Source organism: Hylobates moloch, unplaced genomic scaffold, assembly GCF_009828535.3.
Source record: "Hylobates moloch isolate HMO894 unplaced genomic scaffold, HMol_V3 SCAFFOLD_11, whole genome shotgun sequence".
NCBI classification, from domain to species: Eukaryota; Metazoa; Chordata; class Mammalia; order Primates; family Hylobatidae; genus Hylobates; species Hylobates moloch.
In genome coordinates, this window is record NW_026652286.1 from 54,569,168 (window position 1) to 54,586,428 (window position 17,261).

The following is a 17,261-nucleotide window of genomic DNA, read 5'->3' on the forward strand; positions in this document are numbered from 1 at the left end:
ATATATGGGAATTCTCTGTACAATATTCAAACTTTTTCTGTTAATCTGCCACTGTTATAAATTAAAAGTATTTTAAAAGGTAAATGAATAAACCATTAACACCATGTAATTTCCTTAATTTTTAAAATGTTTACCTGATGATGATATCTCAAAACTGAAAATGCCTGTTTTGGACCTTCTGAAGCCTTTCTAGAAGGACTGTCCTCTTTGATATTCATTATAATTCTCTGATCTATCTAAGTCACTATTATTGTGAGGCCCATTTTACGGAACAGGAGAATAAAGTCAAGAGACATTATATGCTTCTCTTGAAGGCATTCAGCAAGGAAGTCACAAAGACAAATTTCTGACTCTCTTTCCAGTCCTTCTTTAATTACACCATTCCGTTACACACTTCACATCACAACAAATTACTGACCTGTTTATCCTTGTATCATCAGTATTTTATGCAAGGTATAATTAATAATAGATTCAGAAAATAATGTGCACAATAATCAATATTTCATGTTTTGAATTTTAAAAATTTACGACTGAGAGAAGATTTAGAGATAATCTTTTCATCTCAAGCCCTTCTACTTGGAAATGAGAAAAATGAAACTCAGAAAGCTGAGCTAATTTTCCCAGTGTCATTGCATGAGTAGTGTCTGTGCCAGGGATGAAACCCTGTTCTATCTCATGGCAGAACTTTGGTTCTTTCTTGAATAGTATGCTAGTTGACAGGTTGTGGTACTGGAGAAATTCCTTCATCTATGGCTGAAGAGTTATGAAACAAATTGCTATAATAATTATAATATTTTTTAAAGTTTATGAAAACTTCTAAACAGATGTTGCCTAAAGAGCAAAAATAAAATAAAAATCAATGTAAATAAAGAAGAACAGTTGTAGACAAATACTCTAGGGCATTAGGTAATAGCACATAAAATCTATAATTTTAAACTATTTTATTTATAAAAATGGCAATTTTGTATGACTCAACTAAATAGTAAAACCTCAGGATAAACCTGCTTATCATATCGACGTGTATATTAAAATGCTACCAATGGCATGAACTCTTATTAATATATTAAAAATGCAACAAAAACAAAAAAATTGACAAATGAGACTTAATCAAACTAAATAGCTTCTGCATAGCAAAAGAAACAATCAATAGAGTAAACAGACAACCTACAGAATGGCAGAAAATATTTGCAAACTATGCATCTGACAAAGAGCTAATATCCAGAATCTATAAGGAGCTTAAACAAATATACAAGTAAACCCCAAGTAACTCCATTAAAAAGTAGGCAAAGGCCATAAACAGATACTTCTCAAAAGAAGACATACGAATGACCAATAAACATAAAAAATGCTCAATATTACTAATCATCAGAGAAAAACAAATGAAAACCGCAGTGAGATACCATAACACACAAATCAGATTGGCTATTGCCAAAGTCAAAAAATAACAAATTTTGACAAGGAGGTGGAAAAAAGAGAATGCTTTTGCATTGATGGTGGGAACATAAATTAGTTCAGCCCCTATGGAAAGTAGTTTGAAGATTTCTCAAAGAAATAACAGAGGAAATATTCAACTGGACAATCCCACTACTGGGTATACATCCAAAGAAATATAAATGATATTTATATAAATATAAATGATTTTGGTAGAATGCACTCATGTTTATTGCAGCCCTATTTTCAACAGCAAAGACATAGAATCAACCTAGGTGCCTGTCAATGGTAGAGTGAATAAACAAAATGTGCTACATACGCATCATGGAATACTATGCAGCCATAAAAAAGAATCACAAGCTTTCTAGCAACATGGATGCAGCTGGACGCCATTATCCTAAGTGAATTAACTCAGAAACAGAAAATCAAATATTGCATGTTCTCACTTATAAGTGAAAGCTTTTAAAAAGCTGCAAATGGTCTGAAATTCTCTTTTTTGGTTATGTCTCTGCCAGGCTTTGGTATCAGGACGATGCTGGCCTCATAAAATGTGTTAGGGAGAATTCCCTCTTTTTCTATCGATTGGAATAGTTTCAGAAGGAATGGTACCAGCTCCTCCTTGTACCTCTGGTAGAATTCGGCTGTGAATCCATCAGGTCCTGGACTCTTTTTGGTTGGTAAGCTATTGATTACTGCCACAATTTCAGAGCCTGTTATTGGTCTATTCAGAGATTCAACTTCTTCCTGGTTTAGTCTTGGGAGGGTGTATTTGTCGAGGAATTTATCCATTTCTTCTAGATTTTCTAGTTTATTTGCATAGAGGTGTTTGTAGTATTCTCTGATGGTAGATTGTATTTCTGTGGGATCGGTGGTGATATCCCCTTTGTCATTTTTTATTGCATCTATTTGCTTCTTCTCTCTTTTCTTCTTTATTAGTCTTGCTAGTGGTCTATCAATTTTGTTGATCTTTTCAAAAAACCAGCTCCTGGATTCATTAATTTTTTGAAGGGTTTTTTGTGTCTCTATTTCCTTCAGTTCTGCTCTGATTTTAGTTATTTCTAGCCTTCTGCTAGCTTTTGAATGTGTTTGCTCTTGCTTTTCTAGTTCTTTTAATTGTGATGTTAGGGTGTCAGTTTTAGATCTTTCCTGCTTTCTCTTGTGGGCATTTAGTGCTATAAATTTCCCTCTACACACTGCTTTGAATGTGTCCCAGAGATTCTGGTATGTTGTGTCTTTGTTCTCGTTGGTTTCAAAGAACATCTTTATTTCTGCCTTCATTTCATTATGTACCCAGTAGTCATTCAGGAGCAGGTTGTTCAGTTTCCATGTAGTTGAGTGGTTTTGAGCGAGTTTCTTAATCCTGAGTTCTAGTTTGATTGCACTGTGGTCTGAGAGACAGTTTGTTATAATTTCTGTTCTTTTACATTTGCTGAGGAGAGCTTTACTTCCAACTATGTGGTCAATTTTGGAATAAGTGTGGTGTGGTGCTGAAAAAAATGTATATTCTGTTGATTTGGGGTGGAGAGTTCTGTAGATGTCTATTAGGTCCACTCTGTGCAGAGCTGAGTTCAATTCCTGGATATCCTTGCTAATTTTCTGTCTCGTTGATCTGTCTAATGTTGACAGTGGGGTGTTAAAATCTCCCATTATTATTGTGTGGGAGTTTAAGTCCCTTTGTAGGTCACTCAGGACTTGCTTTATGAATCTGGGTGCTCCTGTGTTGGGTGCATATATATTTAGGATAGTTAGCTCTTCTTGTTGAATTGATCCCTTTACCATTATGTAATGGCCTTCTTTGTCTCTTTTGATCTTTGTTGGTTTAAAGTCTATTTTATCGGAGACTAGGATTGCAACCCCTGCCTTTTTTTGTTTTCCATTTGCTTGGCAGATCTTCCTCCATCCCTTTATTTTGAGTCTATGTGTGTCTCTGCACGTGAGATGGGTTTCCTGAATACAGCACACTGATGGGTCTTGACTCCTTATCCAGTTTGCCAGTCTGTGTCTTTTAATTGGAGCATTTAGCCCATATACATTTAAAGTTAATATTGTTATGTGTGAATTTGATCCTGTCATTATGATGTTAGTTGGTTATTTTGATCGTTACGTGATGCAGTTTCTTCCTAGCCTCGATGATCTTTACAATTTGGCATGTTTTTGCAGTGGCTGGTACTGGTTGTTCCTTTCCGTGTTTAGTGCTTCCTTCAGGAGCTCTTTTAGGGCAGGCCTGGTGGTGACAAAATCACTCAGCATTTGCTTGTCTGTAAAGTATTTTATTTCTCCTTCACTTATAAGCTTAGTTTGGGTGGATACGAAATTCTGGGTTGAAAATTCTTTTCTTTAAGAATGTTGAATATTGGCCCCCACTCTCTTCTGGCTTGTAGAGTTTCTGCCAAGAGATCAGCTGTTAGTCTGATGGGCTTCCCTTTGTGGGTAACCCGACCTTTCTCTCTGGCCACCCTTAACATCTTTTCCTTCATTTCAACTTTGGCGAATCTGACAATTATGTGTCTTGGAGTTGCTCTTCTCAAGGAGTATCTTTGTGGCGTTCTCTGTATTTCCTGAATCTGAATGTTGGCCTGCCTTGGTAGATTGGGGAAGTTCTCCTGGATAATATCTTGCAGAGTGTTTTCCAACTTGGTTCCATTCTCCCCGTCATTTTCAGGTACACTAATCAGACGTAGGTTTGGTCTTTTCACATAGTCCCAAATTTCTTGGAGGCTTTCTTTGTTTCTTTTTATTCTTTTTTCTCTAAACTTCCCTTCTCGCTTCATTTCATTCATTTCATCTTCCATCACTGATACCCTGTCTTCCAGTTGATCACATCGGCTACTGAGGCTTCTGCAATCTTCGCGTAGTTCTCGAAACTTGGCTTTCAGCTCCGTTAGCTCCTTTAAGCCCTCCTCTTCATTGGTTATTCTAGTTATCCATTCTTCTAATATTTTTTCAAGGTTTTTAACTTCTTTGCTATTGTTTTGAATTTCCTCCCGTAGCTCGGAGTAGTTTGATCATCTGAAGCCTTCTTCTCTCAACTCGTCAAAGTCATTCTCCGTCCAGCTTTGTTCCGTTGCTGGTGAGGAACTGCGTTCCTTTGGAGGAGGAGAGGTGCTCTGCTTTTTAGAGTTTCCAGTTTTTCTGCTCTGTTTTTTACCGATCTTTGTGGTTTTATCTACTTTTGGTCTTTGATGCTGGTGATGTACAAATGGGTTTTTGGTGTGGATATCCTTTCTGTTTGTTAGTTTTCCTTCTACCAGACAGGACCCTCAGCTGCAGGTCTGTTGGAGTTTGCTAGAGGTCCACTCCAGACCCTGTTTGGCTGAGTGTCAGCAGCGGTGGCTGCAGAACAGCAGATTTTTGTGAGACCACAAATTCAGCTGTCTGATAGTTCCTCTGGAAGTTTTGTCTCAGAGGAGTACCTGGCCGAGTGAGCTGTCAGTCTGTCCCTAGTGGGGGATGCCTCCCAGTTAGGCTGCTTGGGGGTCAGGGACCCACTTTAGGAGGCAGTCTGTCCGTTCTCAGATCTCCAGCTGCATGCTGGGAGAACCACTACTCTCTTCAAAGCTGTCAGACAGGGACATTTAAGTCTGCAGAAGTTCCTGCTGAATTTTTGTTTGTCTGTGCCCTGCCCCCAGAGGTGGAGCCTACAGAGGCAGGCAGGCCTCCTTGAGCTGTGGTGGGCTCCACCATGTTTGAGCTTCCTGGCTGCTTTGTTTACCTAAGCAAGCCTGGGCAATGGCGGGCGCCCCTCCCCCAGCCTCGCTGCTGCCTTGCAGTTTGATCTCAGACTGCTGTGCTAGCAATCAGCGAGACTCCGTGGGCATAGGACCCTCCGAGCCAGGTGCGGGACACAATCTCCTAGTGTGCTGTTTTCCAAGCCCGTTGGAAAAGTGCAGCATTAGGGTGGGACTGACCCGATTTTCCAGGTGCCATCTGTTACCGCTTTCTTTCACTAGGAAAGGGAACTCCCTGACCCCTTGCACTTCCCGAGTGAGGCAATGCCTCGCCCTGCTTCAGCTCGCGCACAGTGCGCTGCACCGACTGTCCTGCACCCACTCTATTTTTCTACCCATCATAATTATTTCATGCATTGAAGTCCAGCCCACATTGCTCCTTTCACATTCATAGTAATATTTCTACAGAGCTCCTGAGGCCATTTTTGTTTCATGTGTGTGTACCTCCGGATTATCAGTTCCAAGGTCTAATAGGCACATCTTATTTCAAAACCTGGAGCAAGAGGTCTTTAGTATGCAGATGACAGCAAGGCCATAGTTGTCTTTTTTAAAACCCTACACAACCACTCTATTGACAAATGCCAATAATAGATAATAATTGCCAGAAATACTTGATACAGAACAATCGGAGTAAGTCAAACAGAGTTTATGTGATGGTTAATACTGAGTGGTGACTTGATTGGAATGAAGGATCCAAAGTATTAATCCTTGGTGTGTCTGTGAGGGTGTTGCCAAAGGAGATTAATATTTGAGTCAATGGGCTGGGGGAGGCAGACCCACCCTTAATCTGGTGGGCACCATTTAATCAGCTTCCAGGGAATATAAAACAGGCACAAAAACATGAAAAGGAGACACTGGCCTAGCCTCCCAGCCTATAGCTTTCTCCCATGCTGGATGCTTCCTGCCCTCAAACATTGGACTCCAATTTCTTCAGTTTTGGGACTTGGACTGGCTCTCCTTGCTCCTCAGCTTGTAGATAGTCTATTGTGGGACCTTATGATGGTCTAAGTTAATACTTAATAACTTCTATTTATTATATGTATATAACTATATACTTAATATAATACTTATTAAATTCCATTTATATATAATACATATAATAAATATTTATGTTATATACATATATAACACATACATATTATATATGTATATATAAACACCCACATTTATATATACATATATTATATAATATATATTTTTACAATATATATTATATAATATATTGTACTATATATTATATATACAAATAATATATATAATAGATATTTATATATACATATATGTAGATATAAATTTGAGTTATTAAATATATATATGTTCTCTAGAAGGACACAACTAATAGGATATATATATCCTAATACAGTTTACTTACCTGAATTATAGAATATGAAATCAGCATATCTGGATACCCAGCAGAGAAACAGCCAGTGTCTCCAAGGCACACAGATGTGTAGATTTCAAGACAAAGGCTTGCAGTTTCAGATGACAACATGTGTATGAGCAATAATCCCATCAGAACTCTTAGGAGCATAATGGCCACCTTTTTTCACTTAAACTCATCTGTATATGTGCAAGGACCACCTCATCTTGTCCTGGAGCATCTATCAATCTTTAAGCTCTATGGTTCACAATATCAACATGAGCTACATGGCACATAGCTCTCACACACCACCCTCACACACTCCAGGCTATATCAGGCTAGAAATAAGAACATTCCAGTGCTGCAGAACCAGAAAAAAAATTATTTTGACAGACATCTATAGAGAATGATAATGAGCTCCACTATTAAGCTCATTCTATAGATCTGTATATTGTTACTGTTATTATTATTATCTTGGATTTTAGTTTCCAATATCTAAAAGTAAGAAGATACATACAAAAATCCATATTTCTTGTTTCTCTTAAAAATTCAGAGGGCAAGAGTGAACATATCTTCCTCAATGGCTACAAATAGTTGAGTAGTAACTGTCCTTTTTAGAAGAGAAATGCATGCTCACATTTCTTCTGTTTCCCACCATCTACGTTTGCATTTCCATGGACAACTGCCTTCATTTCTAATACCTACCAGAGTGCTGTGGACCTGGGCCCATTTGAATCCCCATCTAAACTGCAAGCTCTTTATGCACAGGGGCCTTCCCTTACTTAGATCAGCTTTCTCTAAGATTGCCTCATGCGTGGTGCTGCCTATAAGGATTGGAAAGAACAGAGTTGTGTAAAGAGCAGTAGACATAGAGTTCAATTTTCAGTCCTTCCCCTTGGTAGTTTTATGATCCTGGAGATGTTCCCTCATTTATCAAGTAGAATAGCTACAACACCCATTTGATAGAATTACTATGAATTAGATAACATTACGCAAACTATAAGAAATATAGTAGGCCCTCAATAGATGCCCATTTATCATTTTTATTTGTACTTGATTGATTGCATAAAACCTGCAAAGAAAAATGAAGCCTAGATCATCAGGCCAGCAAGAGACACATTAAACAGATGGCAAGGCAACAAGGAGATGAGGCATGAGAGAGCAATTTGACGAAGCCAGGAATGGTGAGGTTTAATCAATATGGAAATGTGGGCACAAAAGGACCTGGATGATGCTGAATACATTTTCATCTCTAATAATGAGGACACAGAGCCACCCTAGCAGGCTGTGCAGATCTCCCAGTCTATTATACTAGAGTTGTTATTGCCCTGTGCTATTCTGTAATTTGCATGGTAAATGGAAGTAGGGTCTGAGACAGGAACACAGAGCCCACTGAGGCTGGTGCACTCTCACAGGCCAGGTGGGCAGGCCCATCTGCCCAATAAAATGATAGACTCATACCCTTCATAGTTGCTTTCCGTAAGAACAATAATGGCAAACACATAGTAATTAGTATTGCATTTGTTCAGCTATTATCACTCTTAATGTAATTTGTATTGCTTATGAAAAGGTATATTGAGCATTTGCTATGATTAGGTTCTATGCGAAATGCTTTATGTATTTTTTCTACAATTAATCCTCTGCACAATTCTACACAGTAAGCTGGAATATGTACTATTATTGTCCTTTTAAAATGAGAAACTAAAGTTCATAGGAACTAAATAACTTGGATTTTCTGATGTGGCTGGCAAGTAGTGGAGCCATGATTTGAACTAACGTCTGCCTGATTTCAGAGCCCTTGCTCTTAATCTACTTAAAAGATAAATCTTGTCATCACTGCATCATTAGCATAAGTATCATAACCAACATTATTGTCCAGGGTTATCAAATGCACTCACTGACCTTGATTGGTTCACAGTCTACCAAAGGTGAAAAATCATGAATATCAATAAAAAGCTATGGCTTTCTTGCCTTCCATGAATATTAATGAGTATATTGTTTTTAGTATATTTTCTGTCCTCCTATCCCTATAAAGGCTGGTAAAAGAATCAGTTAGCCTAAGGAAATCAAAAATTAAGATCCAGTGTTTATGTTCTCCACTGCAACACTCCCACCAGTGGTCCTCCAACCTTAATACTGACAGATAATATATTACTCGGTAACTCAGGTTAGCTACAGAGTCTTTCCCCCATATCTTCATCCACTGACCCAAGTGCTGTTTTCTAGGGTCTCACGGATCAAATCTAGCTGTGCTGAAATAGGGAGAAAAAGATAAAATAAATATGCAGAACAAACAAAGGAGAAAAAGATTATATAGGTACAAAAACTAGAGCAATCCCTATAAAACCATTACCTTTTGCAAATCAGACAAAAGCACTGCATTATTAGTGGCCTCCTGTAGGCATTGCTTAGGGCAAGCAAATAGCTGTATGGATAATTACTTTGAATTGTTCAATTTTGAAGATTTATTTAGCTTGTCAAAATTGAGTCTGCAATTCAATGTCATTCACTGGTTTTTGCAGTTCTTCCCAAGTACAAGAACTAATGTGCCTGATACTAAGACTACGCCCCCTTCTTGAGCCAATCTTGGCCAAGACAGTGAATCCATCAGTACACATTAATTCATTTACTAACAAATTTATTGATGATTGAGCATGTCCTAGGTACTGTGACAGGTGCTGGGAATAAAGTCAACTTTATTAAACAAAGCAAGGTTGAAAGAACAACGTTCTTGCCAGTGCAGGAGTTTACATTTAGGAGGACAGAATTACAAAAAAAATCAATATTTAATTTGATAAATGCTACAAAGAAAAATGAAGCATTTAAGAGGACTGAGGCTGAGTAGGATGGAATGCCGTTTTACATGATGTCCTTGGGATCTTTCCTCTGATGAGTCGACATTTGAGCAAAGACTTGCAGAAAGTAAGAGAGAAAGTTCTGTGTATCTCCAGACAGAGGGACCAGTAACACACAGTCCCTGAGTTGGGTGTATGCTTGGTAGGGTATTCACAGAATAGGAAGAAGGAAGGAGTGAGCCAAGGGGAGGGTGGTGAGAGATAAGAGAAAAGCAGCTATTAAGGGACAGGGTCCTTATAATCCAGGGTATTATTATTTTTCAATTTTATTCTAGAAGCCATGGAAAGATTTTGGGCATAGGACAACTGCTCTGGCTGCTGAATACAGATGATTAAAAATATGAAGGATAGGGGCAGAAATTTCAGTTGAGAAGATTTAGAGCCAAATAAAAGGTGTGGTGACTTGATTATAGGAATGTGGGAAGTGATGGGAAATGGTCATATTTGAGATATACAAGAGAATATGCTGATAGGTTGAATGTTGTATTAATTTTCTAGGACTACCATAACAAAATACCACAGACCAGGTGTCTTTAAACAACAGAAATTTATTTTCTCACAGTTCTGGAGGCTGAAGTTCCAGAACAAGGTGTCAGCAGGTTTAGTTTCTTCTAAGGCCTCTCTGGCTTATAAATGTCTGACTTCTCATTGTGTGTTTACATGGTCATACCTCTGTGCACAAAATGTTTGTGTCCTAATCTTCTCTTGTAAGGACACCAGTCAAGTTGTATTAGAACCCACCCACAGGATAAAGGCCCTGTCTCCAAGTATAGACACATTCTGAGGTACTGGAGGTTAGAACTGCAACATATGAATTTGAAGGGGAGCACAGTTCAGTCCATAACAGATAAAGAACATCAGAGGAAGACAGGACATCAAAAGACTCTAACATTTTTTTCCTTCTTAAACACTAAGAAGATGGGTGTCGCCATTTACTGAGAAAGGAAAAATAGGGGAATAGTAAGTTTGAAGATAAAAATCAGTGGGAGGGCGTATTGAGTAGGCAGTTGGATTTGATACTGGAATTCAAGGAAAGGCCAGGGATAGAGATACATTAGGGTGTTTGACAGAAAATAGTGGTATTTAAAATGTGAGACAGTTGAAATTGCCTAGAATGTGTTTAGTTAGAGAATAAAATAAGCATGTAGACTGAGACCTAAGCTACTCCAATATAGGAAAGTTCTAGAGTAAAAGAGACTGAGGAGTAACCACAGAGGTAGGAGGAGGACCCAGAAAGTGTGTATCTGAGAAGCATAGCTAACAAAATGTTTCACAATGAAAGGAAGTCTCAAATGTATTACAATTTGCCAATAAGACGAGTAAAATGATGACAAAGGAGATGCCACTGGATTTTTCCACCTGAAAGCTGTTGTTGACAAATCAATACTGGTGAAGTAGTAAATATGAATTCTTAATTCCTCACATATGGCAAATCAATTCTCCAATTCATTTTGCGATCTCACTCCTGGTATTCAGAGCATGTAGGTGGACAGAAATTCTCTGCATATTCACCTGGATTCAGTTTTCTTCTGCCTCCCCTGTGATCAAGTACTCAAGTTCCTCAACTTGATTAGCGAACTGATAGTTCACCTAGCTCTTGCCACCTTATTCCTTCCATGTGATGAAATCAACTGCTCCTTGAGGTTTTGCTCTGAGTTAAATGAATCAGCTAAAACCACAATTTTCCCTGACTTCAAACTAAGAATCCCAGTTGCTTGCCTAGAACTACCTGTTGCCATTTTAAACACTCTGTATCTGACTATAGATACAATAGAAGATTATTTATCTAGAAAGCCAAGTACAGGAAACATTCAACCACAAATTCTTCTAAAAAAATCTTATTTTCACAATTATCCATCCGATAAATTAAGTCATTTAAAAAATTAAGTCACTACTTGCTATAATGGATAGCACCTGAAGATGGTAACATCCACCAGGCCATGAATAACTCACTGGTGATGGTGTGGTGGTCCAGTATCTATTACACGGATATGGTGGTATGTTTCATAACAGATCACTGAGATGATTGCATACTGATAACACGCAAATTGTGGTTGTTGTTAGTTATTTTATGTTTTGAGCAGTAAAATCTATTTTGGAAAATAAATTGCAATCAGGCAAGTGTACAGAAGTTATATTAATTTTAAACAAGTTGGGATTAGGAAATGTAATCAGAAAAAAAATTATTTTTTCCTTCCCCACTGTCCATTCAGACATGTCCTGTAGGCCTACTTCAAAACTGCTCTTTTGTTTCTAAATCACAAAACAATAATCACTTAGTAGCTACATGTACAACTAAGTATAAGAATAAAAGAAAAATCTAGACTTTTTAAGATTTAAAATGTTTGCCCTCCTCCAACTTAGGCCTGCTTCAGAGGTATGTGTTTGACTTATTTCCAACTTCTGTAATTTTATTCTCTTTCTCTATTTAATACATTGCTTCTGGTATCATCAGGGTTAAGAACAGAGGAGGGAGAAGAGATTTGGAGGCAGAAAAGTTCTAAAAGGTAGAAAGTTGGCAATGGCATGTCATAAGCTCATGCCTGGGCTCTCTGGGTTTAAGAGATATTTCACCTGGCTCTTTCTTTCATAGGATGCTTTAGTAGGCTCATCAGAGAAGCCTCATTCAGTGGATTGCTTCCGTCTCCTCCTACAGTGCCTGAACATGGATAATACACTTCTCTTTCAAACCCTGGTTGTATGTGGAAATTCCTATATATACTATTTCCTGTTCCCTTGAACAATGTCCCTTTAATATTGCCTCAGGTGCTCACACTTGTGTTTGCCAACTCTTATTCTCTCTCTATCCCCCTTACAAAGACACACCTTTGCTCCTCAGTAAATACACCCTGACTTGTCATTGGTAGAAGCACAGCACAAGTACTTCTAAAACGCAGCTACCATCTTTCTTTCTGCTGTCAGCTAGGCAACTCCAGCCACAGGTGTTCACTTTCAGACCTCCCAGGCATAGATCCAGTAATAGGCTCTGCATCTTGACAGACTCCAGGGACATGGAATCAACTTCTCCAAGTGGCCACCTTGAAGCCCCTCTCACTTGGCATAAAGAGAAGATTGCCAACACTGCTGCCCCATGAGTGCCCCATCTGTGTCCATGTATCATATTAACAATGTTCTTTTAAAAATGCAGCTCTAATTGCCAACAACTCTTTGGCCACTATAATGCCTTTGGAAAACTGAGACTAGAGGTGAACTAAAAGTTGAAAAACTAGTTCTTGATTGCCTGCTAGGTAAGCTCTATTCAGGTAGATTTGTACCTCACTCTGGAATGTGGGAATATTTGCCACCTATTTCATTATTTTCTTGAGGTTTTAGCAAGTAATGACAGAAAATGACTCATTTTTTGTTTTTTTATTTTTTTATTTTTAATTTTTGTGGGTACATAGAGTAGTTGTATATATTTATGGGACACATGAGATGCTTTGATTAAAAAAACAGGTAGAAAGAATGAAGACCTATTGTTTGACAGCAACTGGTAACTATAGTCAATAGTAACTTAATTATACATTTTTAAGTAACTAAAAGAGTATAAAGGATGATAAATGCAAACACTCCAATAATTCAACTCTAATGCTAAAGAACTGCCCAATTGCTTTCGATACACGCAAGACAAAATTTCATCACAGAATACAGGCATCCATAAAGAGAAACCTGTTTTATGCCATGACGGGAAAGACTCTGTGTCTTGTCTTACAAATCAAAGGAAATATTATATAAAAGTCATTTCAATGTTATTAACTGGAGAAATTGGGATTTTAAAAATGCTCATCTCACTGTGTTGATTTAAGCATTAATTAAGATAATGTGTGTACAAGAGCCTAGCAATGTTGATGTTTTTAAAATAAATTAATGAAATTAAATTATACAAACAACATCTAAGAATACAACAGTTGGTGACATTTATGAAGAAAGAGTAAGGCAAGTAGTGTACATACTACATATTAGATGCTTCTAAGACAATCAGAGCTTGAGATGAAAAAAATGCATAACTATATTAGTATTTCCTTCTTCTGGCAATTTTCTTATTGTTTTATATTCATTTCTTTTGCAGCTGTTCTCAAGTTCACTAACCATCTTGTTTGTATTTTATCTTGTCAACACATTTCTCACATCCTCATGCAACTACCCTTCTCAAGCATCCCCAGGAGAAGCTCACATATACAAGCAACATTCTCTTCACATTTTCCTTTTATTTCTAGTTTACTCCCAGCATGGCTTCACAAGGAAGGGAGCAGCACTGCCAAGACTTTCTCCAGCTTTAGTGAAAAAAGCTGTTAAATATGCTCCGATTTGTCTTTCTAGGTCCACAGGAGGTAAACCCTTTATGTTCATTTATTAGTTCATTTGACAAGGAATAATCGAGCATTTTCTATGTGCTAAGTGATATGTAACCAAGGATTGCAAAGTGAGTTCACAAACACTGCCTCAGCAAGCCTAAACATCATCTTCAGGTGGACTTATTAGTGTCTCCATTTCACACAGGGAAAACTAACTGAAGAGTACCTGAGTTAGAGTGACTTTTCTAGCCTAGAGATTAGACTCTTGACTTCCACTTTCTGCAGTATGGCAGTGTAGAAGGACCCTACCATGACAATATAACTAATTCTTACATGTATTTCAACAAGTTTTACAATAAATTGCAAAAAAAAAAAAAGCAAGTAAGGAAAATAAAGGGAGGGGGAAGAAAAGAGAGAAGGAAGGAAGAAAGAAGAACAGCAACAAAAACAAAGAGCTAAAATAAAAGTTGAGAGTGGTAAGCTCTAAGAGAACATGAAGTCGGGTTACCCTAGGGTAAATGCCCACATCAGCGCGAGGCTGTTTTGAGCCAACATGAAGTTGGAAAAGATAAAACTGGGATGTGCCCCACTTTAAGCTCAGCACCTCAGAGAGAGCTAATGCAGTACTAAATCAGAAGTGCCCACCAGCTCTCAACAGAAACAATAAAACCCTCCAAAGGAAAGCATCATCAATTTATACCCTCAGGTTGCACACAGATTAAGTTGAGGCAATAAAATATTAACAAAAACAAAAGGAAACAAACCACCATATGATACAGCAGAAATAACAAAAAATAGATTTCTTTAGATGACTGAAGTTCTCAGATATAAAGCGTAACGGTATAAAAAATATACATATTTAATGTGTAAGGGAAAATATATAACGGGTAATTAAGAACCCAAAAAGTAAAACTAATATATTTCAAGGAAGGAGAAAACGTGGCAGCAAAGATGCTACCAAAAGGCCAAGAAGAGAAAGGGGCAGAGCAAGATGGCCAAATAAGAACCTACACCAATTGTCCCTTCTGCAGGAACATCAAATATGAAATCTACAACAAAAAATGCATCCAGGAGCTGGTTTTTTGAAAAGATCAACAAAATTGATAGAATGCTAGCAAGACTAATAAAGAAGAAAAGAGAAAAGAATCAAATAGATGCAACAAAAAATGATAAAGGGGATATCACCACCGATCACAGAACTACAAACTACCATCAGAAAATACTACAAACACCTCTACGCAAATAAACTAGAAAATCTAGAAAAAATGGACAAATTCCTCGACACATACACCCTCCCAAGACTAAACCAGGAAGAAGCTGAATCTCTGAATAGACCAATAACAGGCTCTGAAATTGTGGCAACAATCAATAGCTTACCAACCAAAAAGAGTCCAGGACCAGATGGATTCACAGCCGAATTCTACCAGAGGTACAAGGAGGAACTGGTACCATTCCTTCTGAAACTATTCCAATCAATAGAAAAAGAGCGCCAGGCGCGGTGGCTCACGCTTGTAATCCCAGCACTTTGGGAGGCCGAGGCGGGCGGATCATGAGGTCAGGAGATCGAGACCACGGTGAAACCCCGTCTCTACTAAAAATACAAAAAATTGGTCGGGCGTGGTGGCAGGCGCCTGTAGTCCCAGCTACTCGGAGAGGCTGAGGCAGGAGAAAGGCATGAACCTGGGAGGCAGAGCTTGCAGTGAGCCGAGATTGCACCACTACACTTCAGCCTGGGTGACAGAGCGAGACTCTGTCTCAAAAAAAAAAAAAGAAAAGAAAAAGAGGGAATCCTCTATAACTCATTTTATGAGGCCAGCATCATCCTGATACCAAAGCCTGCAGAGACACAACCAAAAAAGAGAATTTTAGACCAATATCCTTGATGAACATTGATGCAAAAATCCTCAATAAAATACTGGCAAACTGAATCCAGCAGCACATCAAAAAGCTGATCCACCATGATCAAGTGGGCTTCATCCCTGGGACGCAAGGCTGGTTCAACATACGCAAACCAATAAATGTAATCCAGCATATAAACAGAACCAAAGACAAAAACCACATGATTATCTCAATAGATGCACAAAAGGCCTTTGACAAAATTCAACAGCCCTTCATGCTAAAAACTCTCAATAAATTAGGTATTGATGGGACATATCTCAAAATAATAAGAGCTATCTATGACAAACCCACAGCCAATATCATACTGAATGGGCAAAAACTGGAAGCATTCCCTTTGAAAACTGGCACAAGACAGGGATGCCCTCTCTCACCACTCCTATTCAACATAGTGTTGGAAGTTCTGGCCAGGGCAGTTAGGCAGGAGAAGGAAATAAAGAGTATTCAACTAGGAAAAGAGGAAGTCAAATTGTCCCTGTTTGCAGATGACATGATTGTGTATCTAGAAAACCCCATTGTCTCAGCCTAAAATCTCCTTAAGCTGATAAGCAACTTCAGCAAAGTCTCAGGATACAAAATCAATGTACAAAAATCACAAGCATTCTTACACATCAACAACAGACAAACAGAGAGCCAAATCATGAGTGAACTCCCATTCACAATTGCTTCAAAGAGAATAAAATACCTAGGTATCCAACTTACAAGAGACATGAAGGACCTCTTCAAGGAGAACTACAAACCACTGCTCAATGAAATAAAAGAGGATACAAACAAATGGAAGAACATTCCATGCTCATAGGTTGGAAGAATCAATATCGTGAAAATGGCCATACTGCCTAAGGTAATTTATAGATTCAATGCCATCCCCATCAAGCTACCAATGACTTTCTTCACAGAATTGGAAAAAACTACTTTAAAGTTCATATGGAACTAAAAAAGAGCCCGCATCGCCAAGTCAATCCTAAGCCAAAAGAACAAAGCTGGAGGCATCATGCTACCTGACTTCAAACTATACTACAAGGCTACAATAACCAAAACAGCATGGTACTGGTCCCAAAACAGAGATATAGATCAAGAGAACAGAACAGAGCCCTCAGAAATAATGCCGCATATCTACAACTATCTGATCTTTGACAAACCTGACAAAAACAAGCAATGGGGAAAGGATTCCCTATTTAATAAATGGTGCTGGGAAAACTGGCTAGCCATATGTAGAAAGCTGAAACTGGATCCCTTCCTTACACCTTATACAAAAATTAATTCAAGATGGATTCAAGACTTACATGTTAGACCTAAAACCATAAAAACCCTAGAAGAAAACCTAGGCATTACCATTCAGGACATAGGCATGGGCGAGGACTTCATGTCTAAAACACCAAAAGCAATGGCAACAAAATCCAAAATTGACAAATGGGATCTAATCAAACTAAAGAGCTTCTGCACAGCAAAAGAAACTACCATCAGAGTGAACAGCCAATCTACAAAATGGGAGAAAATTTTCACAACCTACTCATCTGACAAAGGGCTAATATCCAGAATCTACAATGAACTCAAACAAATTTACAAGAAAAAAACAAACAACCCCATCAACAAGTGGGCGAAGGACATGAACAGACACTTCTCAAAAGAAGACATTTATGCAGCCAAAAAAACATGAAAAAATGCTCATCATCACTGGCCATCAGAGAAATGCAAA